Genomic DNA, 25,373 nt, shown 5'->3' on the forward strand with positions numbered 1-25,373 from the left:
GGTTCACACCTACGTGGACACTTGACTGAAGACAAAAGTATCATAGCAGAACGATGCGGATGGACTGTGTGTTTGCAACACATTGGTTCTTGGTCAATTGGATACTTATAGGGAAAAAAAATTAAGCTAGATTCCTACGACATAAGCACACTCAAAACTCCACTTCAGGTGAAAAATACATCTAAATGTGAAAGAGCCAAAACAAATGGGGTAGGATCGCTCTGGTCATCAATGGCTATTGAGCACTGGAGATGCGCTGTAAGGTATAAAATTTGCACTGGATTTTATTTATTTTATTTTATTTTTTTAAAATTTTTACTTATTTATGATAGTCACAGAGACAGAGAGAGGCAGAGACACAGGCGGAGGGAGAAGCAGGCTCCATGCACCAGGAGCCTGATATGGGATTCGATCCCAGGTCTCCAGGATCGCGCCCTGGGCCAAAGGCAGGCGCCAAACCGCTGCGCCACCCAGGGATCCCTGCACTGGATTTTAAAGTAGGGAGTGACAGGCACGCGTGGGCTTGGCAGCCCCAGCTCTTGCAGGAGGGAGGATGTGGCCTCTTACAACCCTCCCCCGCACTCCGTCATGGCCACATTGGCCCCGCTTGCTCCTGCCTCAGTGCCTTGGCTCTTGCTTCCTGTCCGGTGCTTCTGTCTGCCTCTGCCTGAGGCTGGCTGCTGCTTGGCATCGGGAGAGGCCTCCCCTCCCGGTCCCGGTCTAGAGTTGCCAGCCCTGCCTGTACCTCACCATTGGGTTCGCTTGTCCCCTTGTGTAGTGTGTTCTCTGTCCCCCCAGCCAGACCACCAGCTCCAGGAGAGCAGGGACCGTGCCTGCCACGCTCTGCTCTACTTGCGGGGTCCAGGAGAGAGCCTGGCACAGAGACTGTGCTCAACAGGTATGTGTTGCGAGATGAGGGTCGCAGGGCCTTGGCAGGCCCCTGAGGCCAGCTGCTGAGGCCGGGCCAAAGGACCCAGGAATTCTCGGCCCCAAGGCCTGCTTCCCTCATGACTCATGCCTCTTCTCCCAGCCAGGTTCCTAAGTCTTATCCACCAGGCCGCTCAGGGGCCATGGAAGAGATACCCAGACACGCAAACAGAAAGCCCAGAAACTGGACGGGACTCCGAGGCCTAGGTGAGCGTGGCTCCTTGCCTTGGGGAGGCCCAGGGGCAACAGAGGCTGTGGCTAAGAGAACGGTGGAGGAGGCCAGACCGCCTGGCTTTGAACCCTGGCTACCCCTTACTAGCTGTGTGACCTTGGGGGAGTCATCCAAGGTCTTTAGTGATCGCGTTTCCGCAGGGGAGCAAAAATGGAGACAGTACAGCATGAGGTGGTGTGTGCACGGTGCCCAGAGCAGGCCTAGCCCACAGCAAAACGCACACCCCCTTTGGATGGGAGAGGCCCCAGGAGTGGTGAGGAGCCCGGGAAACGCAATCGTCAGCACAGTCCCTCCCGAGATGACATGGGGCTTCTGGTGCTCAGACGTTCCCAAGAGCTTCCTGCCACACTTGTCTCTCGTGTTGCTCCCGTCCTCGTCACACGGAAGGTTTCCGTTTTGAAGCAGTCAGATGTGCCGGGCTTTTCCATCCCGGGGTCTGGGCGCTGGGCCTTGCTTAGCAAAGCCGGCAACGTCCAGAGGAGCAACACGACTGGCTTTCCTCTTGGGCTTCTCCTCAAGTCGTCGTGTCTTCTGGACACGTGGCTTCTAGGCCATCCGGGCCTTCTGCCCCTGAGGTGAAGCTGGAGACGCTGATGCTCAGCTGGCTCAGAACTTCCTTCCCTCCCTCCAAGGCACCGAGTTCTGGCACGCACACGCCCCCCCCCCCCATCTCCTTGGGCTTCCTGCTCCTCAGCCTCCTCCTGACGCCCAGCCTCTACTCCTCGGGGAGGTCCTGCTCATCCTTCGGGAGCAGCCAGGAGTCCCCTGCTTATAAGGTCCCGTTAAGGAACGTGCACCCCGTGCCCTCCACCCGGCAGATTAGGGCACCTTGCCCGTGTTCCTCTGGGTCATTGAGTGCCTCCTGCCCCCCACCATTCAGCCCGATTCCATCATCAATGGAACATGGTGGCTCTGGAGCCAGACAGCTTGAGTTCAGATCCCAGCGACCGCCCTTTGGGGCTGTGGGGCCTGAGGAGGAATGGAAAGGAGAGCTCAGAGCCCGGCCACAGACCAGTCACGGGCTTGTCCCGGCCCCTTGGTTTGATCCCAGTTGTCTTCCTCTGCTGTGGGTGCAGCCTTCCCAAGGACGGCCCACATCCTCCGCTCTTGCCTTTCTGCCTTTCTACCGCGTGGCCCGGCCTTCCTACCCCTTTCTACAGCTCCTGTCTAGGGCAGGTGTCTCTGCCACAGGGCGGCTGCAGGGGGATTGGGGTGAATAGCTCAGTTCTAATGAAGGAAGGGAGGGAGGGAGGGGGTTCGAAGGGCAGGCAAGAGAAAGGAAGGGTGGAGGAAGAAGGGAGGGCAGGAAGGGAGGAGGGAGGCAGGGAAGGAAGGAGGAGAGAGGGAGGAAGGAAGCGCGTAGGAAACAGCTGCTCATTTGCTCCAGCTTCTCCTTGTCTGTGGGCCGGCACCCCGGGGAGGGCAGACTGGGAGACCCAAGGGTCGAGCAGGGAAGCCCCACCCCCACAAGGGTTGCTGAGCCTGAGAGAGCTCCATCAGCCCCAGTGGAGCTTTGGGCTCCGTGCCCTCCCCCCCCCGGCCCAGAGCTGACCTCCCCGGGACACGCAGACAACCCCAGTCCCAGCGTGGGGACACTGGGGAAGCCACACTCAAATACCTCCAACTTCTGCCCTCCTGGTAAATTTGAGGAAAAAATGTATCCTTTCAGGCAATTGTGAAGGTTGATCTTACAACTTCTCTAAGTCGTACGTGTCAGCGGTCGCTGTTGCTTCTCCGTGTAACCACGTCGACCACGTCCATCCTTTCATCCCAGGAACGTGTGCGAGCCCCTGGGGTGCGCTGGCCCAGGTCCCGCGGACTCTGAACCCAGGTCGCCCTCCCTCCCCGGGGGCTGCTTTCTGATGCCCCCGATCTCCTCTCTGGGTCAGCCCGGAACGTGACGAGCGCAGGCTGAACCGTGTCGGGGTGCACAGTGACATCGCGCCCCACAAGGCTACAGTGTGGAGCTGGCGAGAAGATGATCGCCACGCGTCGTATTCAGCGCCCACCTCGGCCTCGTCCCTGAAACCCAGCCTGTGGGCTGTGTGGATAAATAAAGATGACTTTCCAGCGTCAGTCTGACCTTTCCGTTGTGGAGTCTCACATTCTTCTGCCCGCACGCCCTGGCTCAAGTCCTTCATCTTGGGAATCCCTGGGTGGCCCGGCAGTTTAGCACCTGCCTTCGGGCCAGGGCATGCATGAGCCTGGAGTCCCAGGGTCGAACCCCACATCGGGCTCCCCGCATGGAGCCTGCTTCTCCCCCTGCCCCTGTCTCTCCCTGTCTCTCTGTGTGTCTCTCATGACTCAATATATAAAATCTTTCAAAAGTACGTAGTGTCCATCTGAAGTGCATACTTCCCACTGAGTTCTTTATTTCAGTGACTCTATTTCTCATTCTGGGGTTGGTTTTGTTGTTTGCTTGTTTTGGCATCTGTTCTGCAGTATCTTGTATTTTTAATAGAATTTCAATTTCTTGTTCTATGCCTTTAATCACATGAAAGTGTTGGTGAAGTGTTTGTGTAAATATGCCCTTTTTTATACCTGTTGACCATCCCTCACGTGGATTGTTTGCTCGTGTGTTTTCTAATTTTGGATTGTGAACTCATCTTCAGCAGGGCTTTCCTTGTGACCTGGACCATGGTGGTGTTCCTACAGCATGATAGATTTTGTATCTAACATCTCAGAGGTAACACTGACCTAAAACCAGTTTCATTCTTGGCTGTGGATTTCTATATAACACAGTTCACATTTTGGACTCAAAACTGGGGCAAGCGGTAGGCACAGGATTTCTCTGATTTTGTTTGAAGATTTTATTTCCCCACGAGAGACACAGAGAAAGGCAGTGACACAGGGAGGGAGAAGCAGACTCCTTGCAGGGAGCCCGATGCGGGACTCAATCCCATGTCCCCAGGATCAACCCCTGATCCAAAGGCAGATGCACAGGTGTTGAGCCACCCAGGCATCCCAGGCACAGGATTTTAACATCTCAAGGGAAACTTCTGTTAACTCAGATCCCAGTCAGAGACCTTTCCAATTCTTTGTGATGATAGTTGTTTTGTCCCAGATAAGCAGCAAAACCTAAGCCCCTAGCCAAATTTAATAATCTGCACACCACCCCATCCTAGACTGCCATTAACATCACCTCAAGTGCTTATTATCGATCCTTATTTTTTACATCTGGACATTTCCTTTTCATTATCTAGGATTGGCTGCACCATAATTTGCCTGAATCCTCATTTTTGTGCATTAAGGTTGTCTCACATATTTCTCTAACTCTCATAAAAAACATCACCACGAATAGTCTTCCAGGTATTGAGAATTATGGGTATTGTTTTGTATCTTCCTGGTTGCATGAAATTGTTTTTTCAGCAGCATTCATCAACATCAGAAAGTCAAATTGTTGGAATCTCTCATACTGGGGACTTTCCGTCCAGGAAAGCAGAATAAAAAGATCTGGCAAGAGAGCATAGACAATGGTAAGAAATTCAATGAAATTATGAATCATAGATTCTGAAGTGGGTGAGGAGAGAAAACAAGATAACAGGAATCAGAATTAATCAGAAGAAAGTAAGAGTCAGTGGTTGTAGGCCCCAGTGAAGTAGGAACAATTCAGTGATTACAGTGTAAGTTCAGGAAGTAGTAGCCAGAAAATGCAATGTATGAATACATGATTTCAGATGTGGGATAATTCTTGGGTCCTGGAAAAGACCAGGTAGGCCACAAGCAGCTGAAGTTCAATGGATGGGTGGATATTATTGATAAGGAAATCAAAGGAGAAGCCAAAGCATTGAATCTACATGGACACTATGGATCTGATGGGACCATCTACATGGACACTGACATCACTCAAGACGAAGGACTCAAGGGGTCCCTGGGTTGCTCAGTGTATTGAGCATCTGCCTTTGCTCCAGATCCTGATCCTGGAGTCCTGGTATCTAGCCCCATGTCAGACTCCACAACTAGTGGGAAATCGGCTTCTACTTCTCCCTCTGTCCCTCCTGCAGCTGTTTCTTTCTTTTCTTTTTTCTTTCTAATATCTTCTTTCTTCTTTCTTCTTTTTCTTCTTTCTTCTTTGTTCTTCCTTCTTCCTCCTCCTTTTTCTTCCTCCTTCTTCTTCTTCTTCCTTCCTGTTCTTCCTTCTTCTTCTTCCTCTTCCTCCTCCTTCTCCTCCTCCTCCTCCTCCTTCTTCTTCATCTTCTTTTTCCTCCTTCTTCTTCTTCCTCTTCCTCCTCCTTCTCCTCCTCCTTCTTCTTCTTCTTCTTCTTCTTCTTCTTCTTCTTCTTCTTCTTCTTCTTCTTCTTCTTTCTTCTTCTTCTTTCTTCTTCTTCTTCGTCTTCATCTTTGTCATCTCCTTCTTCTTCTTCTTTCTTCTTGTTCTTCCTCTCCCTCCCTCCTTCCCTCTCTCTCTCTTTCAATCTCTCTCTCTTGCTAACTTTCTCAAATAAATAAAATTTTTTTTAAAACAATGATGGACTCAAGACTAAGACTTTGAGATTAGCGCAAATTATTCACAGAAAAAAAGGTATCCATATCAGAAGTGTCAGGAAAATGCTGAGTAGCAAAGTTTCTATGGGACAAGAGATTTTCTAATTGGAGGACAGGAAAAATGGTTTCAAGGAGTCAGAAGAAAGAAGGAAAATACTCTACATCCCCACCTCAAAGAACTGTAGAGTCTGGGAGAAATGGTCCCTATTTAAGACATATGCAAAGGAAGCAGTATTTTCATGGAAAATCCAGGTTACAGTTCAAGCCAGGAGATTCAAGAAACAGGAAATGAAGAAACCATATAAGGAAACAGGAAGTTTTCCAGGCATGCAGCTGGACCTCTTAAGGAATGTAAAGGATGGTTGGGTGAAGTACGCAAGGATATGGATATTGGGCCAAGGAAGCACAAGCAGAATATGATGGGGATAATAGTACAGGAGAGAATACAGGACCAAAGGGGCTGATGATTTGGGTGATGGTGAAAAAACCGAAGAATAATAAGCAGAGAGAACTGCTACATCACAGAAGGGGAAGGGCAAGGACACAAGAATCTCCTAACTCACCTGACATGCAGTTGGGCATCTCAGGTAGTGAGCGAGGAAGGAAGCCCAAATGTAGGGACTGAGCACTCGGGAGCTGTTGGCTTCAGTCCTATTTCTGGCTCCAGGAGAGGGTCAGGCAACATATCAAGGGAGCCCGGGAACCAAGAAGAAAGCTACACTGTCAAGTCCTGTTCCAAAGCTTCCCTACAAATCCTTTCCAGAAACATGGGAGAGGCTCAGCTACAGTACTCAGTGCATTCTAGATGGCGGGGGCTGAGCAGCCCTGGGAGCAGTGGGGTTGGCTCCGGCACAGGCTGTGCGTGGAGTGGGCTCCAGGGGCAGGAGTGTGATTCTAGCAGCAGAAGCCTGGGAGCGCTGGGTGCCAGGGACACAGCCCAAGGTTCATCGGCTCCCCCCAGGACTGGCAGAAGCCAGGAGGGCACAGGACAGGAAGGACACTCCTGCATACAGGCGGAAAAAAAAATATTGACCAAGCAGCACTGGAAATTTCCAGGGGAAGTCAAGGGATTTACAGTATACAGAATCACAGGATACTCCTCCTTGTTTTTTGATTTCTGTTGCTTCCCCCCTTTTTTCTTTTCTTCTCTTTTTTCCTTTTTTCCCCTTTGTTTTCCTTTTTCTTTTCTTCTTTATCTTCTCTCTTTCTCTCCTTTTCCCAATACAACTTTTTTTTTTGGCCACTGTGTACTGAGCAAAATGACTTGAAGGAAAAACTCACTTCAAAAGAAAGAATCAGAAACAGTCCTCTCTCCTACAGAGTTACAAAATCCGGATTACAATTCAATGTCAGAAAGCTAATTCAGAAGCACTATTATACAGCTACTGGTGGCTCTAGAAAAAAGCATAAAGACTCAAGAGACTTCATGACTGCAGAATTTAGATCTAATCAGGCAGAAATTAAAAATCAATTAAATGAGATGCAATGCAAACCAGAGGTCCTAACGACGAGGGTTAATGAGGTGGAAGAACGAGTGAGTGATATAGAAGAAAAGTTGATGCCAAAGAGGGAAACTGAGGAAAAAGTGACAAACAATTAAAAGATCATGAGGATAGATTAAGGGAAATAAATGACAGTCTGAGGAAGAAAAATCTACATACAATTGGGGTTCCTGAGGGCCTGAAAGGGCTAGAGGTCCAGAATATGTATTTGAACAAATCATAGCTGAAAACTTTCCTAATCTGGGAAGGGAAACAGGTATTCAGATCCAGAAAATAGAGAGATCTGCCCCCAAAAATAAATAAAAGCAGTCAACACCTCAACAATTAATAGTGCAGCATGCAAATTTGAAAGATAAAGAGAAGATCCTTTAAGCAGCAAGAGATAAGAAATCTCTAACTTTTATGGGGAGAAATATTAGATTAACAGCAGACCTTTCCACAGAGACCTGGCAGGCCAGAAAGGGCTGACAGGATATATTCAGGGTCCTGAATAAGAAGAACATGCAGCCAAGAATACTTTATCCAGCAATGCTCTCATTCAAAATGGAAGGAAAGATAAAGAGCTTCCAAGACAGGCAGGAACTGAAAGAATATGTGACCACCAAACCAGCTCTGCAAGAAATTTTAAGGGAGACTCATAAAATTCCTTTTTAAGAGGAAGTCCAATGGAACAATCCACAAAAACAGGGACTGAATAGGTATCATGATGACACTAAAATCATATCTTTCATTAGTAACTCTGAATGTGAATGGGCTTAATGACCCCATCAAAGGCGCAGGGTTTCAGACTGGATAAAAAAGCAGGACCCATCTATTTGCTGTCTACAAGAGACTCATTTTAGACAGAAGGACACCTACAGCCTGGAAATAAAAGGTTGGAGAACCATGTACCATTCAAATGGTCCTCAAAGAAAGCAGAGGTGGCCATCCTTATATAGAGAAACTAAAGTTTATCCCGAAGACTGTAGTGAGTGAGGGACACTATATCATACTTAAAGGACCTATCCAAGAAGATCACTTAACAATCATCAATATATATGCCCCAAATGTGGGAGCTGCCAAATATAATAATCAATTAATAACAAAGTTAAGACATACTTAGATAACAATACACTTATACTTGATGACTTCAATGTAGCACTTTCTACACTCGATAGGTCGTCTAAGCACATCTCCAAAGAAACGAGAGCTGTAAATGATACACTGGGCCAGATGGATTTCACAGATATCTACAGAACTTTACATCCAAACGCAACTGAATACACATTCTTCTCAAGTGCACATGGAACTTTCTCCAGAAGAGACCACATACTGGGTCACAAATCAGGTCTTAACTGATACCAAAAGATTGGGATCATCCCTGCATATTCTCAGACCATAATGCCTTGAAATTAGAACTAAATCACAAGAAGAAGTTTGGAAGGATTTCAAACACGTGGAGGTTAAGAACCATCCTGCTAAAAGGTGAAAGGGTCAACCAGGAAATTAAGGAAGAATTAAAAGGATTCATGGAAACTAATGAAGATACAACCATTCAAAATATTTAGGATACAGCAAAAGCAGTTCTGAGGGGGAAATACATCACAATACAAGCAGCCATCCAAAAACTGGAAAGAACTCAAATACAAAAGCTAACCTTGCACCTAAAGGAGCTAGAGAAAAAACAGCAAACAGATCCTATTCCAAGCAGAAGAAGTTAATAAAGATTCAAGCAGAACTCAATGAATATAGAGACCAGAAAAACTGTGGAACAGATCAACAAAACCAGGAATTGGTTCTCTGAAAGAATTAATAAGATCGATAAACCATGAGCCAGCCTTATTAAAAAGAAGAGAGAGTAGACTCAAGTTAATAAAATCATGAATGAGACAGGAGAGATCACTACCAACACGAAGGAGATTCAAATGATTTTAAAAACATATTATGAGCAGCTATACGCCAATAAATTAGGCAATCTACAAGAAATGGACACATTTCTGGAAAACCACAAACTACCAAAACTGGAACAGGAAGAAATACAAAACCTGAACAGGCCAATAACAAGGGAGGAAATTGAAGCAGTCATCAAAAACCTCCCAAGACACAAAAGTCCAGGGCCAGATGGCTTCCCTGGGGAATGCCATCAAACGTTTAAAGAAGAAATCATACCTCTTCTACTATGGCTGTTCGGAAAGATAGGAAGAGTTGGAGTACTTCCAAACTCATTCTTGGAGGCCAGCATCACCTTAATTCCAAAACCAGACAAAGACCCCCCCCCAAAAAAGAGAATTATATAGACCAATATCTCTGATGAACATAGATGCAAAAATTCTCAGCAAGGTACTAGCCAATAGGATACAACAATACATTAAGAAGATTATTCACCGTGACCAAGTAGGATTTATCCCCGGGACACAAGGCTGGATCAACACTCGAAAAAAAGTCAATGTGATTGGTCATATCAGCAAGAGAAAAAACAAGAACCAGATGATCCTCTCAAGAGATGCAGAGAAAGCCTTTGACAAAATACAGCATCCATTCCTGATCAAAACTCTTCAGAGTGTAGGGATAGAGGGAACATTCCTCAGCATCTTAAATGCCATCTACAAAAAGCCCACAGCAAATATCATTCTCAATGGGGAAGCACTGGGGGCCTTTCCCCTAAGATCAGGAACAAGACAGGAACAAGTACAACATAGTACTTGAAGTCCTAGCCTCAGGAATCAGACAACAAAAAGACATTAAAGACATTCAAATTGGCAAAGAAGAAGTCAAACTCTCCCTCTTCGCCGATGACATGATACTCTACATAGAAAAACCAGAAGACTCCACCCAAAGATTGCTAGAACTCATACCACAATTTGGCAGTGTGGCAGGGTAGAAAATCAATGCACAGAAATCAGTGGCCTTTTTAAACGCTAATGATGAGACTGAAGAAAGAGAAATTAAGGAGTAAACCCCATTTACTATGGCACCCCAAAGCATGCGCTACCTAGTAATAAACCTAACCAAAGAGGTAAAGGATCTCTACCCAAAAAATGACAGAACACGTCTGAAAGAGACTGAGGAAGACACAAAGATATGGAAAAATATTCCATGCTCATGGATCTGAAGAATGAATATTGGGAAAATATAAACGTGACCCAGAGCAATTTACATGTTTAATGAAATCCCTCTCAAAATACCAAGGAGTTTCTTCAGAGAGTTGGAACAAATTTTTTTAAGATTTGTGTGGAATCAGAAAAGACCGTGAATGGCCAGGGGAATATTAGAAAAGAAAACGACAGCTGGGGGCAATACAATGCCGGATTTCAGGCTGCGCAACAAAGCTGTGCTCACCAAGCCAGTGTGGTACAGGCACAAAAAGAGACACATAGTTCAATGGAACAGAATAGAGAATCCAAAAGTGGACCCTCAACTCGATGGTCAACTAATATTCGACAGAGAAGGAAAGACTATCCACTGGAAGAAAGACAGTCTCTTCAATAAATGGTGCTGGGAACATTGGACAGCCACATGCAGAATAATGAAACTGGACCACTCTCTTTCACCATACACAAAGGTAAACTCAAAATGGATGAAAGATCTAAATGTGAGACAAGAGTCCATCAAAATCCTAGAGGAGAACACAGGCAACACCCTTCTTGAACTCAGCCACAGTAACTTCTTGCAAGATACATCCACGAAGGCAAAAGAAACAAAAGCAAAAATGAACTATTGGGACTTCATCAAGATAAGAAGCTTTTGCACAGCAAAGGATACAGTCAACAGAACTAAAAGACAACCTACAGAATGGGAGAAGATATTTGCAAATGACGTATCAGACAAAGGGCTAGTTTCCAAGATCTATAAAGAACTTATTAAACTCAACACCAAAGAAACAAATAATCCAATGATGAAAAGGGCAAAAGACATGAAGAGAAATCTCACAGAGGAAGACATAGACATGGCCAACACACACATGAGAAAATGCTCCGCATCACTTGCCATCAGGGAAATACAAATCAAAACCACAATGAGATCCCACCTCACACCAGTGAGAATGGGGAAAATTAACAAGGCAGGAAACCACAAATGTTGGAGAGGATGTGGAGAAAGGGGAACCCTCCGGCACTGTTGGTGGGAATGTGAATTGGTGCAGCCACTCTGGAAAACTGTGTGGAGGTTCCTCAAAGAGTTAAAAATAGACCTGCCCTACGACCCAGCAATTGCACTGTTGGGGATTTACCCCAAAGATGCAGATGCAATGAAAAGCCAGGACACCTGCACCCCGATGTTTCTAGCAGCAATGTCCACAATAGCCAAACTGTGGAAGGAGCCTCGGTGTCCATCGAAAGATGATGGATAAAGAAGATGTGGTTTATGTATACAATGGAATATTCCTAAAAAAAAAAAAAAAGGAATATTCCTCAGCCATTAGAAATGACAAATACCCACCATTTGCTTCAACGTGGATGGAACTGGAGGGTATGATGCTGAGTGAAGTAAGTCAATCAGAGAAGGACAAACATATGTTCTCATTCATTTGGGGAATATAAATAATAGTGAAAGGGAATATAAGGGAAGGGAGAAGAAATGTGTGGGAAATATCAGAAAGGGAGACAGAACATAAAGACTCCTAACTCTGGGAAATGAACTAGGGGTGATGGAAGGGGAGGAGGGTGGGGGGTGGGGGTGAATGGGTGACGGGCACTGAGGGGGGCACTTGACGGGATGAGCACAGGGTGTTATTCTGTATGTTGGTAAATTGAACATCAATAAAAAATAAATTTACTATTAAACAAAAAAGAAAAAAAATAAAAAATCTATCCTTAAATTATAGCATCAGAGTCACGTGTCTGAATGGCCCAATTGGACCCATTCACCCTCTTCAAACTATACTTTGATTTAATACTATTCTTTGAATCTGAAGGACAAAAAACTTACTCATTACTTTTGTTTATTCATCCATCCATCCATCCATGATTCATTCACATTTTTATTGAGCCAGAAATATGGTTGGTACAGGGACAATGATTATTAACAAAACCAAACAAGGAACCCAGTCTCCTGAAGCTTATGGTGCAGAGACAGACATTGATCAAGCAATCAGACAGGGAGGCACACCGCAAGAGACTCCTATCTCTGGGGAACAAACTGAGAGTTGCTCAGGGGAGGTGCGGAGGGGGGTGGGGTAAATGAATGATGGGCATTAAATTAAGAAGGGCACGTCATGTAATGAACACTCTGGGTGTTCTATGCAAGTGAAAAATCACTAAATTCTACCCCTGAAACTAACCACACTAATTGGTAATTAACTTGAGTTCAAATCAAATCTTGAAAGAAAAAAAAATCACATGAATGAATTACAGAGAGTTACAAAGTGAGATAACTGTCCCGCAGCAGAGATAACTGGGTCTCAGAGGGCCCATGAAGGAGGAGCATGACTTTAATGGACTCCATTGAGGTGCAGTTTAGAGAGCATTCCAGGGCCAGAATATGTAGGACCCTGATTGTAACCTTTGGACTTTGATTTTTACTCTGAAAGTCTATGGCCATACCACCCATACCTCATACTTTGTTCAATTATTCAATAAGCTATTATCTTACGTAAAGCACTGTCTTCACCTCGTTGGGTAGAGCAGAGACGGAAAGATACAAAAGTTCCTGCTCTGGTGAAGCTCCTAGAGTGGGAAGCCGGTAATTAGAATACAAAGCATCATACTGCGTTTTAGAAAGAGACGTGTAGCAACGAAAAAAGGGAGCAGGACAACGGAAATGAGGCGTGCCACGGAGATGGGATTTACTGTTTGAATAAATGATCAATGTAGGCCTTCATGTACAGGTTACCCCCGGGAACAGACTTGAAGCAAGAGACAGCTTTCTAAGAGAAATTCTAGACAAATAATTTTCTAGGCAAGGGAACGAGCTAGAATGAGTCCAAGAGTGGGCACTTGTATGGGTTTCTGAGAAACAGTAAAGGAAGATACAGAGTAGTCAGGAAGGCAGACATAGAGGTTGTGATAAAAGAGACCAGGAAGGGCAGACAGATCACGTATTGACCACGATCCTCACTTTGGCTTCTACAGTGACTGAACTGGGTGAGCCTTCAAATGGTTTCAGAAGACTTATAGGATTTTACTTTAGTTTAAGTGGATCCAGATGGCTGCTCCGTGTAGAATCTTACAACGGGGCATGGGGAAAGGAAGGAAAACCCCACAAGTCTTCTGAATTCAGGCAAGAGAATCTCTTGTCCCATAGAAAATTTGCTACTCACCATTTCCCTGACACTTCTGACGTGGATACCTTTTTTTTTTCTGTGAATAATTTGTGCTTATCTCAAAGTCTTAGTCTTGAGTCCATAATAGTTTTTAAAATTCTTTTAATTATTAGAGAAAGTTAGCCAGAGAGAGGGAGACAGAAAGAAGAAGAAGAAGAAGAAGAAGAAGAAGAAGAAGAAGAAGAAGAAGAAGAAGAAGAAGAAGAAGAAGAAGAAGAAGAAGAAGAAATAATGATAATAATAATGAAGAAGAAGAAGAAGAAGAAGAAGAAGAAGAAGAAGAAGAAGAAGAAGAAGAAGAAGAAGAAGAAGAAATGATAATAATAATAATAAAGAAGAAGAAGCAGAAGCAGCAGCAGCTGGAGTAGGGGCAGAGGGAGAAGTAGAAGCAGATTTCCCACTAGCTGTGGAGTCTGACATGGGGCTAGATACCAGGACTCCAGGATCAGGATCTGGAGCAAAGGCAGATGCTCAATACACTGAGCAACCCAGGGACCCTTGAGTCCTTCATCTTGAGTGACGTCAGTGTCCATGTAGATGATCCCATCGGATCCATAGTGTCCATGTAGATTCAATGCTTTGGCTTCTCCTCTGATTTCCTTATCAATAATATCCACCCATCCATTCGACTTCAGCTGCTTGTGGCCTACCTGGTCTTTTCCTGGACTGAAGAATTATCCCACGTCTGAAATCATGTATTCATACATTGCATTTTCTGACTACTACTTCCTGAACATACACTGTAGTCACTGAATTCTTCCTACTTCACTGGGACCTACAACCACTGACTCTTACTTTCTTCTGATTAATTCTGATTCCTGTTATCTTGTTTTCTCTTCTCACCCACTTCAGAAACTATTATTCATAATTTCATTGATTTTCTTACCATTGTCTATGCTCTCTTGCCAGATCTTTCCTGGACGGAAAGTCCCCAGTATGAGAGATTCCAACAATTTGACTTTCTGATGTTGATAAATGCTGCTGAAAAAACAATTTCATGCAACCAGGAAGATACAAAACAATACCCATAATTCTCAATACCTGTAAGACTATTCATGGTGATGTTTTTTATGAGAGTTAGAGAAATATGCGAGACAACCTTAATGCATGTAAGTAAGGATTCAGGCAAATTATGGTGCAGCCAATCCTAGATAATGAAAAGGAAATGTCCAGATGTAAAAAATAAGGATCGATAATAAGCACTTGAGGTGATGTTAATGGCAGTCTAGGATGGGGTGGTGTGCAGATTATTAAATTTGGCTAGGGGCTTGGGTTTTGCTGCTTATCTGGGACAAAACAACTATCATCACAAAGAATTGGAAAGGTCTCTGACTGGGATCTGAGTTAACAGAAGTTTCCCTTGAGATGTTAAAATCCTGTGCCTGGGATGCCTGGGTGGCTCAACACCTGTGCATCTGCCTTTGGATCAGGGGTTGATCCTGGGGACATGGGATTGAGTCCCGCATCGGGCTCCCTGCAAGGAGTCTGCTTCTCCCTCCCTGTGTCACTGCCTTTCTCTGTGTCTCTCGTGGGGAAATAAAATCTTAAAACAAAATCAGAGAAATCCTGTGCCTACCGCTTGCCCCAGTTTTGAGTCCAAAATGTGAACTGTGTTATATAGAAATCCACAGCCAAGAATGAAACTGGTTTTAGGTCAGTGTTACCTCTGAGATGTTAGATACAAAATCTATCATGCTGTAGGAACACCACCATGGTCCAGGTCACAAGGAAAGCCCTGCTGAAGATGAGTTCACAATCCAAAATTAGAAAACACACGAGCAAACAATCCACGTGAGGGATGGTCAACAGGTATAAAAAAGGGCATATTTACACAAACACTTCACCAACACTTTCATGTGATTAAAGGCATAGAACAAGAAATTGAAATTCTTTTTTTTTTTTTTTTTTTTTTTTGCAATTAGCAAGAGGGTTTATTGGACGTTTGCGCAAACGGGCTCTCCGCCTCCGAAGAGGAAGAGAGCCCTGATTAGCAATTACAGGTATCTTTTAAAGGCAAAAGGGAAAAAAAAAACCGCTTAAAGACAAAAGAACCTCGGGAGTCACATAGCATTCAGGTTATTGATTTCACAGAGGGTCAACATGAACCTATTCAGGGACATTCCAATCAGGGTGTGGGGGGAAATGGTTTTCTTATTGTAAACAGAATGCTTTTAGTTGCTAAAATTTCAGGAAGACGCCTGGATGGGCTGCCTCTGGATTAGGGCACGCCCTACTTACAAGGGGGGAGGTTTCTTCATTCCCTCCTCTTGTTTGGGCTGATTTTAACCTTAAAATCTTAGGGAACATTAATTTCTTCAGTTTGGAGGGCCCGACATTGCTGAGTTAATACCAGAGCTTGGGTAATAAACAATCTTTCTCGGATTAACTGGAGCGGCCAGTTGAGGACTCAGGGGCCGAAAGTTAGCAGCAGGAGCAGGAGAACTAGAGGGCCCATAATGGTAGAGATTAGGGTGGTCAACCAGGGAGACTGATTAAACCAGCTTTCAAACCAGCCCTGCTGGGCCTCCCGGTCCCTTTGTCTTTTATTTAACCTTTCCCTGAGTTTGGCCATGGAGTCTCTGATGACTCCAGAATGGCCTGCATAGAAACAGCATTTTTCTCCTAGGGCTGCACACAGTCCTCCCTCTTTCAGGAGTAGTAAATCCAAGCCTCTCCTGTTTTGGAGTACTACTTCTGAAAGTGAGGTGAGGGACTGTTCTAACTTAGAAACGGACTGCTCTAGTGCCCGTAGATCCTCATCTACAGCTGTTTGGAGTTCTAAATAACGTCATGAGCCCTGGATCAGAGCAGCTGCGCCAGTACCCACCCCAGTAGCGACCCCTAGTCCCAACATAACGGCTAGGGTTAGGGAGACAGGTTCGCGCCAAAAACGGGTGGGATGTTCATCATACTGATTTTCTAGAGTTTCAGCAGGGTGATAGAACACCCTGGGTATGATCTGCACCATGACACAGAAGTCGTTTGAGCTATTTAGAACCTTAGCTGACACACAGGGGGTGAGGCCTTTGTTGCATGCCCACCAAGTTCCCGGCTGGGGCTCCAGGTAAGAGTCAGTCCCTAAAATCGGGGCGGTAGTATTGCAGAGTTCCTGGTAGCCCTGGGTGAGTATAGTTAGCCTTGACAGTGATGTAATCCCAGGAGGAGGAGGGCCTCTCATCCTGTGTCTCCCTAGTCTCGCACCCCCAATTTTTACAATAGAAGTATTCCCCTCCTCCACAGGTGGGATTTAGCCTGCGATCTCTGTGGTACCCGGGACAGACATAAAAGGGAAGAGTGCTGAGCATGGCCCTTCTGTCAGGCGTGCCACATCCTCCCCATGGGTCTAATCCCAGTCGCCCTGGAGGGCTTTCTCGGTTAGGGGCTCTAGAGGTGTCCAAGTATCCCTCTAGGTCCCATGGGCTAGGGGCCCCTATGGTTAGCTTGCATAGGTCAGGATATAGGTTAGGCCACCAGGTTCCCACAGGGGCGGTCTTAGTTATAGACCAGACCTCGTCACCCCCAGACGTTAGTACCTGCCAGGTTAACCTTTTGAGGGCATGAGGGTCACCTTTGGCAGAGGTAAAGAGCGCTAGGAGAGGTAGGAATATAACTGTCATTGAACAATTTTTTGAAAGTCTTATCTTGAGCGGGTTTTGGGTGCAGTGGAGCTTCCATTGGAGTGGCTCGTCAGGTCCGTCCTGGCTGGCGTCAGCGGTGCTCGTTGATGGGGCGCGCTTGACGTGTGAGGCGTGGACCCAAGCAGCAATGCCGTCTACCTTTAAGGCGGTTGGGGTGGTCAGTAGTACAGTAAATGGGCCCTTCCAGCGGGGCTCAAGCGTCCTGGACTGATGTTTCCTGATGTAGACGGAGTCACCGATCTGGAACGGGTGTGGGCCGGTTGTGTCTCCGGGGCGGTAGACAGCCGCAAGGGGTTTCCAGATCTGGCGCTGGATAATCTGGAGCGCCTTTAGCCTGTCCTGTAAACCGGGAGTGTTAGCAAGAGGGTCAATAGCGGAATCTAGCAAGTCCGTCACTGGTGGGGGACCTCCATAGAGAATCTCGTAAGGAGTTAGCCCATAGCGCGCAGGAGTGTTCCCGACTCGGAACAGAACCATAGGGAGGAGTTGGACCCAGTCTCTAGTGCCAGTCTCCAATGTCAATTTGGTTAGGGTCTCTTTAATTGTTCTATTCATTCTTTCTACCTGCCCTGAGCTCTGGGGTCTGTATGCACAATGTAATTTTTAATTTATCCCCAGTAATCTGGCCACCAACTGACTTACCTGGGAGACGAAGGCGGGGCCGTTGTCCGACCCTATTACCTTGGGCAGTCCAAACCGGGGGAAAATTTCTTCTAGGATTTTCTTGACAACCACCTGGGCAGTTTCTCGTTTGGTGGGGAAGGCTTCTGTCCATCCTCCTGTGGGCCTAGTGCAGCGGCTCGTGCCATTTCATCGGCCATCCTGTTCCCCTCTGCTACTGGGTCGTTGCCTTGCTGATGCCCCGGACAGTGAATTATCTACCACGGCCGCCCCGGCTTTGCGTTCACCATTTCGTAGAAAGCTACTCCCCTCGGTGTACCAGGTTGCTTCAGCATCTGGCAAAGGCTGGTCCGTCAAGTCCCCTCTGGTGCCATGGACCTCGGCTAGGATCTGGTGGCAATCATGCATTAGCAGGGAGGGGGACTCGGCTTCTGGAAGCAAGGTGGCCGGGTTTAGGGATGTAGCCGTTCCAAACCGTATCCGCTCAGAATTCAGTAACATGGCCTGATAATGGGTGACCTGGCGTTTGAGAGCCATCAATCAGGTGGCTGGCGGATGACTGTCTCTATGGCATGGGGGGGCCACCACAGTGAGGGGTTGGCTGAAGGCCAACTTATCTGAGTCTTTTACCAGGACTGCCACAGCCACTATTATTCGGAGACATGGGGGCCATCCTGCAGCCACTCTGTCTAATTTTCTTTTGAAAAGTATGCCACGGGCCTTTTCCAGGGTCCCAGTTTCTGAGTTAGGACCCCTTTGGCTATTCCTTGGTGTTCATCAGCATATAGCGCAAATGGCTTGGTTACATCTGGGAGGCTCAGGGCAGGGGCGGTCAATAAGGCCCTTTTTATTTTGTCAAAAGCCAATTGTTGCTCCTTTCCCCAGTGGTAGGGGGTGTTGGATTTCATGAGAGGATATAGGGGAGTCGCCAGCTCTGCAAACCCGGGTACCCAGAGGCGGCAGAACCCGGCACTGCCGAGGAACTCTCGTAGCCCTCTGGCATCAGTGGGTGCTGGGATCAGGGCTACAGCCTTTTTGCGGCCCTCCGTCAGCCACCTCTGGCCTCCTTCCAGGAGATATCCCAGATAGGTCACTCGTCTCTGGCCTATTTGGGCCTTTTTGGCGGAGGCCCTATACCCCAGTCCTCCCAGTCTCTCGAGCAGGGCCCTGTACCTTTTACACAATCCTGTTCTGTCTTAGCCGCTATGAGCAAATCAAACACGTACTGCAGGAGAACGAGGTCCGGATGGCCAACTCGGAAGTCTGCCAAGTCCTGATGCAAGGCTTCGTTGAACAAGGTGGGGGAGTTTTTGAATCCCTGTGGTAGCTTTGTCCAAGTGAGTTGTCCTGAGAATCCCGTCTCAGGATCTTTCCATTTAAAGGCAAAAATAGGCTGGCTTTGAGAGCTTAACTTTAGGCAAAAGAATGCATCTTCTAGATAGAGCTCAAGCGTCCTTCTGCCTCAGTTAAAACTGAATGTTGAGCTCCCGTAGCAACCAGGAAGGTCACTGGTTGACCCCCCCACTTTAAGGGTTATCCGAGGCTGGGGGGGGGCTCCTGGCCCTGACATCCCTAATCTTCATCCTCTAGGGACAGTACGGGAATGGGCTTCTTAGGTCCCTGCGTTTGGCCCTTCTTTGGACAATCTTTAACCCAGTGTCCTTTTTCCTTGCAGTAGGCACGCTGGTCTCGTTCAACCCGTGGTCTTCTTGTCTCCCAGGTCCTTACTCTGTCCTGACTTACTCTGCCCTGAGCTCTGTACTACGGTGGCCAGTATCCCAGTCAGTTCTTTATTGCGTTTCCTCTCTCTCTCTCTCTCTCTAAGTATACATACGGTAGCCCTCCATTAATCTTTCCAGAAAACCTGCCGGCGTCTCATCTTTTCCCTGCACTATAGCACATACCTTTGCCAAATTGGTGGGGCGTCGCCCTGCCCCTCTGAGACCCGCTAGGAGTACCTGGCGATAGAGACGGAGCTGCTCCCTCCCAGCAGCAGTGTCGTAGTCCCAGGTCGGGCGAACCAAGGGGGAAACGTCCTCAATTTCATTAGGCAGCTGGGGCGGCCTCCCATCCGCCCCGGGGACGTTTTTCTGTAGACGCGGGGTCTCTCCTCCGTGGTGAGGAGAGTCTGCAGGAGCTGATCAGGGTGCCCATGGGGTCCTGGCTGAGAGACCCGGGCCTTCACCTGCAAGATAATATCAATATTAAAAGTTCCGTCCCTGGGCCACCCGACGTTGAGAGTCAGCCACTCTGAGGAGCAGAAGGTGACCCATCTTCGTTTTCTGACTTCGACCGACAGGTTGTGTGCTCGGCCGGCGACTTCTTTCCAGTGATCTAGAGCGAGGCTTAAAGGGGTGGTTACAGTTTGCCCCGCGGGTGTAGAAAAGAGGTGAGCGGGGAGGAGGAGGACAGGAAGAAAGACACAGAACAGACAGATGCACACAGATGACAGGATCGGCACGGCGGATTCAGACGGGAGCGGTCGCCAACAACGACCCTCCCCGAAGAGGAGGGAGTGCCGGGCTCCCTCCCTCTTCCAGACCACTCCAGAGTCCGACTCCGGAGTGGGACCAGAAAGACACGGAACGAACAGACTCACACGAATGACAGGACTGGCGCGGCAGATTCAGATGGGAGCGGTCGCGAACAACGACCCTCCCTGAAGAGGAGGGAGTGCCGGGGCTCCGTTCCTCTTCCAGACCACTCCGGAGTCCGACTCCGGAGGGGGACCAGGGGTCTCAGGGCACGTCTGCCTCCCCCGCTGGTCCAAATACAGAGTACAGCGTCCTGCAGGCACAATACAGACCCGGCACAGACCCGGCCAGTCAGACAAATGGACGAGACAGATATGACATTTAGCGAGCTCGGTCTTACCTCCTACCGGTCTTAGGATTGAGCCTGGGGCGTCTCGGATCCCGGACGAGCCCCCAAATGTTGGACCCTGGCTCACGGGTGCCAACGTGTCCCGGCGGACGCCCCAGAGACTCAGACCCCAGACAGGCAGATGCAATTAGCAAGAGGGTTTATTGGACGTTTGCGCAAACGGGCTCTCCGCCTCCGAAGAGGAAGAGAGCCAGAAATTGAAATTCTATTAAAAAGTACAAGATACTGAAGAACAGATGCCAAAGCAAACAAAGAACAAAACCAACCCCAGAAGGAAAAATAGAGTCACTGAAATAAAGAACTCAGTGGGAAGTATGCACTTCAGATGGACACTATGTACTTTTGAAAGATTTTTTATATTTTTCTATATTTTCTATATATTGTGTCATGAGAGACACAGAGAGAGATAGGGAGAGACAGGGGCAGGGGGAGAAGCAGGCTCCATGCGGGGAGCCTGATGTGGGGTTTGTCACATACGCAGGGGGCGACAACTGTCCAGGGATGAGGGTAAGAGAATGAGGAAAAGAAAAGAGACATAAACAGAGTGGGAGCAGGAGGGACATATGGCCGGATTCAGCCACAATGCCAACTTTATTGTGTTATTCACTCTTTTATAGAGCAGGGTTGTATATCAAGCAGGATGTCTTAAGCTTAGTTCTCCAAACATGTCTTTTCACAATTTATAGCAATGGTATGCGTCCTTGAGCCACAAGCCTTTAACAACAAGGATGAGACAGGTGGGCCGCGGTTGGAAGAGTCAACAGACAGCCCTTGCTCGATTCATTAACCCCTTCATGGCATGTGGCTCCCAACAGGGGTTCGACCCTGGGACTCCAGGATGATGCCCTGGGCCGAAGGCAGGTGCTGAACCTCTGGGCCACCCAGGGATTCCCAAGATGAAGGACCTGAGCCAGGGCGTGCGGGCAGAAGAATGTGAGACTCCACAACGGAAAGGTCAGACTGACGCTGGAAACTCATCTTTATTTATCCACACAGCCCACAGGCTGGGTTTCAGGGACGAGGCCGAGGTGGGCGCTGAATACGACGCGTGGCGATCATCTTCTCGCCAGCTCCACACTGTAGCCTTGTGGGGCGCGATGTCACTGTGCACCCCGACACGGTTCAGCCTGCACTCGTCACGTTCCGGGCTGACCCAGAGAGGAGATCGGGGGCATCAGAAAGCAGCCCCCGGGGAGGGAGGGCGACCTGGGTTCAGAGTCCGCGGGACCTGGGCCAGCGCACCCCAGGGGCTCGCACACGTTCCTGGGATGAAAGGATGGACGTGGTCGACGTGGTTACACGGAGAAGCAACAGCGACCGCTGACACGTACGACTTAGAGAAGTTGTAAGATCAACCTTCACAATTGCCTGAAAGGATACATTTTTTCCTCAAATTTACCAGGAGGGCAGAAGTTGGAGGTATTTGAGTGTGGCTTCCCCAGTGTCCCCACGCTGGGACTGGGGTTGTCTGCGTGTCCCGGGGAGGTCAGCTCTGGGCCGGGGGGGGGGGCACGGAGCCCAAAGCTCCACTGGGGCTGATGGAGCTCTCTCAGGCTCAGCAACCCTTGTGGGGGTGGGGCTTCCCTGCTGGACCCTTGGGTCTCCCAGTCTGCCCTCCCCGGGGTGCCGGCCCACAGACAAGGAGAAGCTGGAGCAAATGAGCAGCTGTTTCCTACGCGCTTCCTTCCTCCCTCTCTCCTCCTTCCTTCCCTGCCTCCCTCCTCCCTTCCTGCCCTCCCTTCTTCCTCCACCCTTCCTTTCTCTTGCCTGCCCTTCGAACCCCCTCCCTCCCTCCCTTCCTTCATTAGAACTGAGCTATTCACCCCAATCCCCCTGCAGCCGCCCTGTGGCAGAGACACCTGCCCTAGACAGGAGCTGTAGAAAGGGGTAGGAAGGCCGGGCCACGCGGTAGAAAGGCAGAAAGGCAAGAGCGGAGGATGTGGGCCGTCCTTGGGAAGGCTGCACCCACAGCAGAGGAAGACAACTGGGATCAAACCAAGGGGCCGGGACAAGCCCGTGACTGGTCTGTGGCCGGGCTCTGAGCTCTCCTTTCCATTCCTCCTCAGGCCCCACAGCCCCAAAGGGCGGTCGCTGGGATCTGAACTCAAGCTGTCTGGCTCCAGAGCCACCATGTTCCATTGATGATGGAATCGGGCTGAATGGTGGGGGGCAGGAGGCACTCAATGACCCAGAGGAACACGGGCAAGGTGCCCTAATCTGCCGGGTGGAGGGCACGGGGTGCACGTTCCTTAACGGGACCTTATAAGCAGGGGACTCCTGGCTGCTCCCGAAGGATGAGCAGGACCTCCCCGAGGAGTAGAGGCTGGGCGTCAGGAGGAGGCTGAGGAGCAGGAAGCCCAAGGAGATGGGGGGGGGGGGCGTGTGCGTGCCAGAACTCGGTGCCTTGGAGGGAGGGAAGGAAGTTCTGAGCCAGCTGAGCATCAGCGTCTCCAGCTTCACCTCAGGGGCAGAAGGCCCGGATGGCCTAAAAGCCACGTGTCCAGAAGACACGACGACTTGAGGAGAAGCCCAAGAGGAAAGCCAGTCGTGTTGCTCCTCTGGACGTTGCCGGCTTTGCTAATCAAGGCCCAGCGCCCAGACCCCGGGATGGAAAAGCCCGGCCCATCTGACTACTTCAAAACGGAAACCTTCCGTGTGACGAAGACGGGAGCAACACGAGAGACAAGTGTGGCAGGAAGCTCTTGGGAACGTCTGAGCACCAGAAGCCCCATGTCATCTCGGGAGGGACTGTGCTGGCGATTGCGTTTCCCGGGCTCCTCACCGCTCCTGGGGCCTCTCCCATCAAAGGGGGTGTGCGTTTTGCTGTGGGCCAGGCCTGCTCTGGGCACCGTGCACACACGACCTCATGCTGTACTGTCTCCATTTTTGCTCCCCTGCGGAAACGCGATCACTAAAGACCTTGGATGACTCCCCCAAGGTCACACAGCTAGTAAGGGGTAGCCAGGGTTCAAAGCCAGGCGGTCTGGCCTCCTCCACCGTTCTCTTAGCCACAGCCTCTGTTGCCCCTGGGCCTCCCCAAGGCAAGGAGCCACGCTCACCTAGGCCTCGGAGTCCCGTCCAGTGTCTGGGCTTTCTGTTTGCGTGTCTGGGTATCTCTTCCATGGCCCCTGAGCGGCCTGGTGGATAAGACTTAGGAACCTGGCTGGGAGAAGAGGCATGAGTCATGAGGGAAGCAGGCCTTGGGGCCGAGAATTCCTGGGTCCTTTGGCCCGGCCTCAGCAGCTGGCCTCAGGGGCCTGCCAAGGCCCTGCGACCCTCATCTCGCAACACATACCTGTTGAGCACAGTCTCTGTGCCAGGCTCTCTCCTGGACCCCGCAAGTAGAGCAGAGCGTGGCAGGCACGGTCCCTGCTCTCCTGGAGCTGGTGGTCTGGCTGGGGGGACAGAGAACACACTATACAAGGGGACAAGCGAACCCAATGGTGAGGTACAGGCAGGGCTGGCAACTCTAGACCGGGACCGGGAGGGGAGGCCTCTCCCGATGCCAAGCAGCAGCCAGCCTCAGGCAGAGGCAGACAGAAGCACCGGACAGGAAGCAAGAGCCAAGGCACTGAGGCAGGAGCAAGCGGGGCCAATGTGGCCATGACGGAGTGCGGGGGAGGGTTGTAAGAGGCCACATCCTCCCTCCTGCAAGAGCTGGGGCTGCCAAGCCCACGCGTGCCTGTCACTCCCTACTTTAAAATCCAGTGCAGGGATCCCTGGGTGGCGCAGCGGTTTGGCGCCTGCCTTTGGCCCAGGGCGCGATCCTGGAGACCTGGGATCGAATCCCATATCAGGCTCCTGGTGCATGGAGCCTGCTTCTCCCTCCGCCTGTGTCTCTGCCTCTCTCTGTCTCTGTGACTATCATAAATAAGTAAAAATTTTAAAAAAATAAAATAAAATAAATAAAATCCAGTGCAAATTTTATACCTTACAGCGCATCTCCAGTGCTCACTAGCCATTGATGACCAGAGCGATCCTACCCCATTTGTTTTGGCTCTTTCACATTTAGATGTATTTTTCACCTGAAGTGGAGTTTTGAGTGTGCTTATGTCCTAGGAATCTAGCTTAATTAAAATTAAACTGTTTTTAGGTCAGTGTTACCTCTGAGGTGTTAGATACAAAGTCTTCGCTCTGTAGGAACACCACCATGGTCCAGGTCACAAGGAAAGCCCTGCTGAAGAGGAGCTCACAATCCAAAATTAGAAAACATATGAGCAAACAATCCGTGTGAGGGATGGTCAGCAGGTGTAAAGAAGGGCATATTTACACCAACACTTCACCAACACTTTCATGTAATTAAAGCCATAGAACAAAAACTTGAAATTCTGTTAAAAAGCACAAGATACTGCAGAACAGATGCCAAAACAAACAACAAAACCAACGCCAGAATGAAAAATATAGTCATTGAAGTAAACTCATTCCTGAGACCAACGTGTCTGGCATTATTTTTCATTTGCAGTTAAGAAGCATAGGACAGCAAGGTGCTCTACCAGACATTATCTAGGACACTTGAAGTGCAAAATCAGCCACATTGGAAGGAATTGGCAGCGTCTGAATCCTTCGTGGTGGTGTTTTTCCTTATCCACTACTGTTTCACTTCTCTGTACCCAGAGTGTCTTCACTCCCATGCTCCTACTCTGTGAGCGATTTCGTAAAATTCCATTCTCTCCCTGAGTTCCCTTCCTTGCTTATGGAGTCTGCAGGTACCATCTTTCCTTTGATTCTTTGCTTCTGTATGATCACTGGCATGTGAGACCCAACATGCTAGAGCTGCCACATGGAACTGATTTACTTAGATGTCTCCAAATGGAAAAATCCCTAATGCAACACAATGTATTGATTCC

General features: G+C 48.6%; 1 long non-coding RNA gene across 1 annotated transcript; it reads right to left on the minus strand.

The window, feature by feature from the left end:
* Nucleotides 1–21,511: 21,511 nt before the first annotated feature.
* Nucleotides 21,512–24,338, minus strand: LOC121489986. Its single transcript, XR_005987476.1, has 3 exons — nucleotides 23,822–24,338; nucleotides 23,586–23,689; nucleotides 21,512–21,894 (listed from the first exon to the last, which is right to left on the minus strand). It is a non-coding gene; the product is annotated as an uncharacterized LOC121489986 (long non-coding RNA).
* Nucleotides 24,339–25,373: the final 1,035 nt, after the last annotated feature.

This window comes from Vulpes lagopus, chromosome 4 (genome assembly GCF_018345385.1).
Source record: "Vulpes lagopus strain Blue_001 chromosome 4, ASM1834538v1, whole genome shotgun sequence".
NCBI lineage: Eukaryota > Metazoa > Chordata > Mammalia > Carnivora > Canidae > Vulpes > Vulpes lagopus.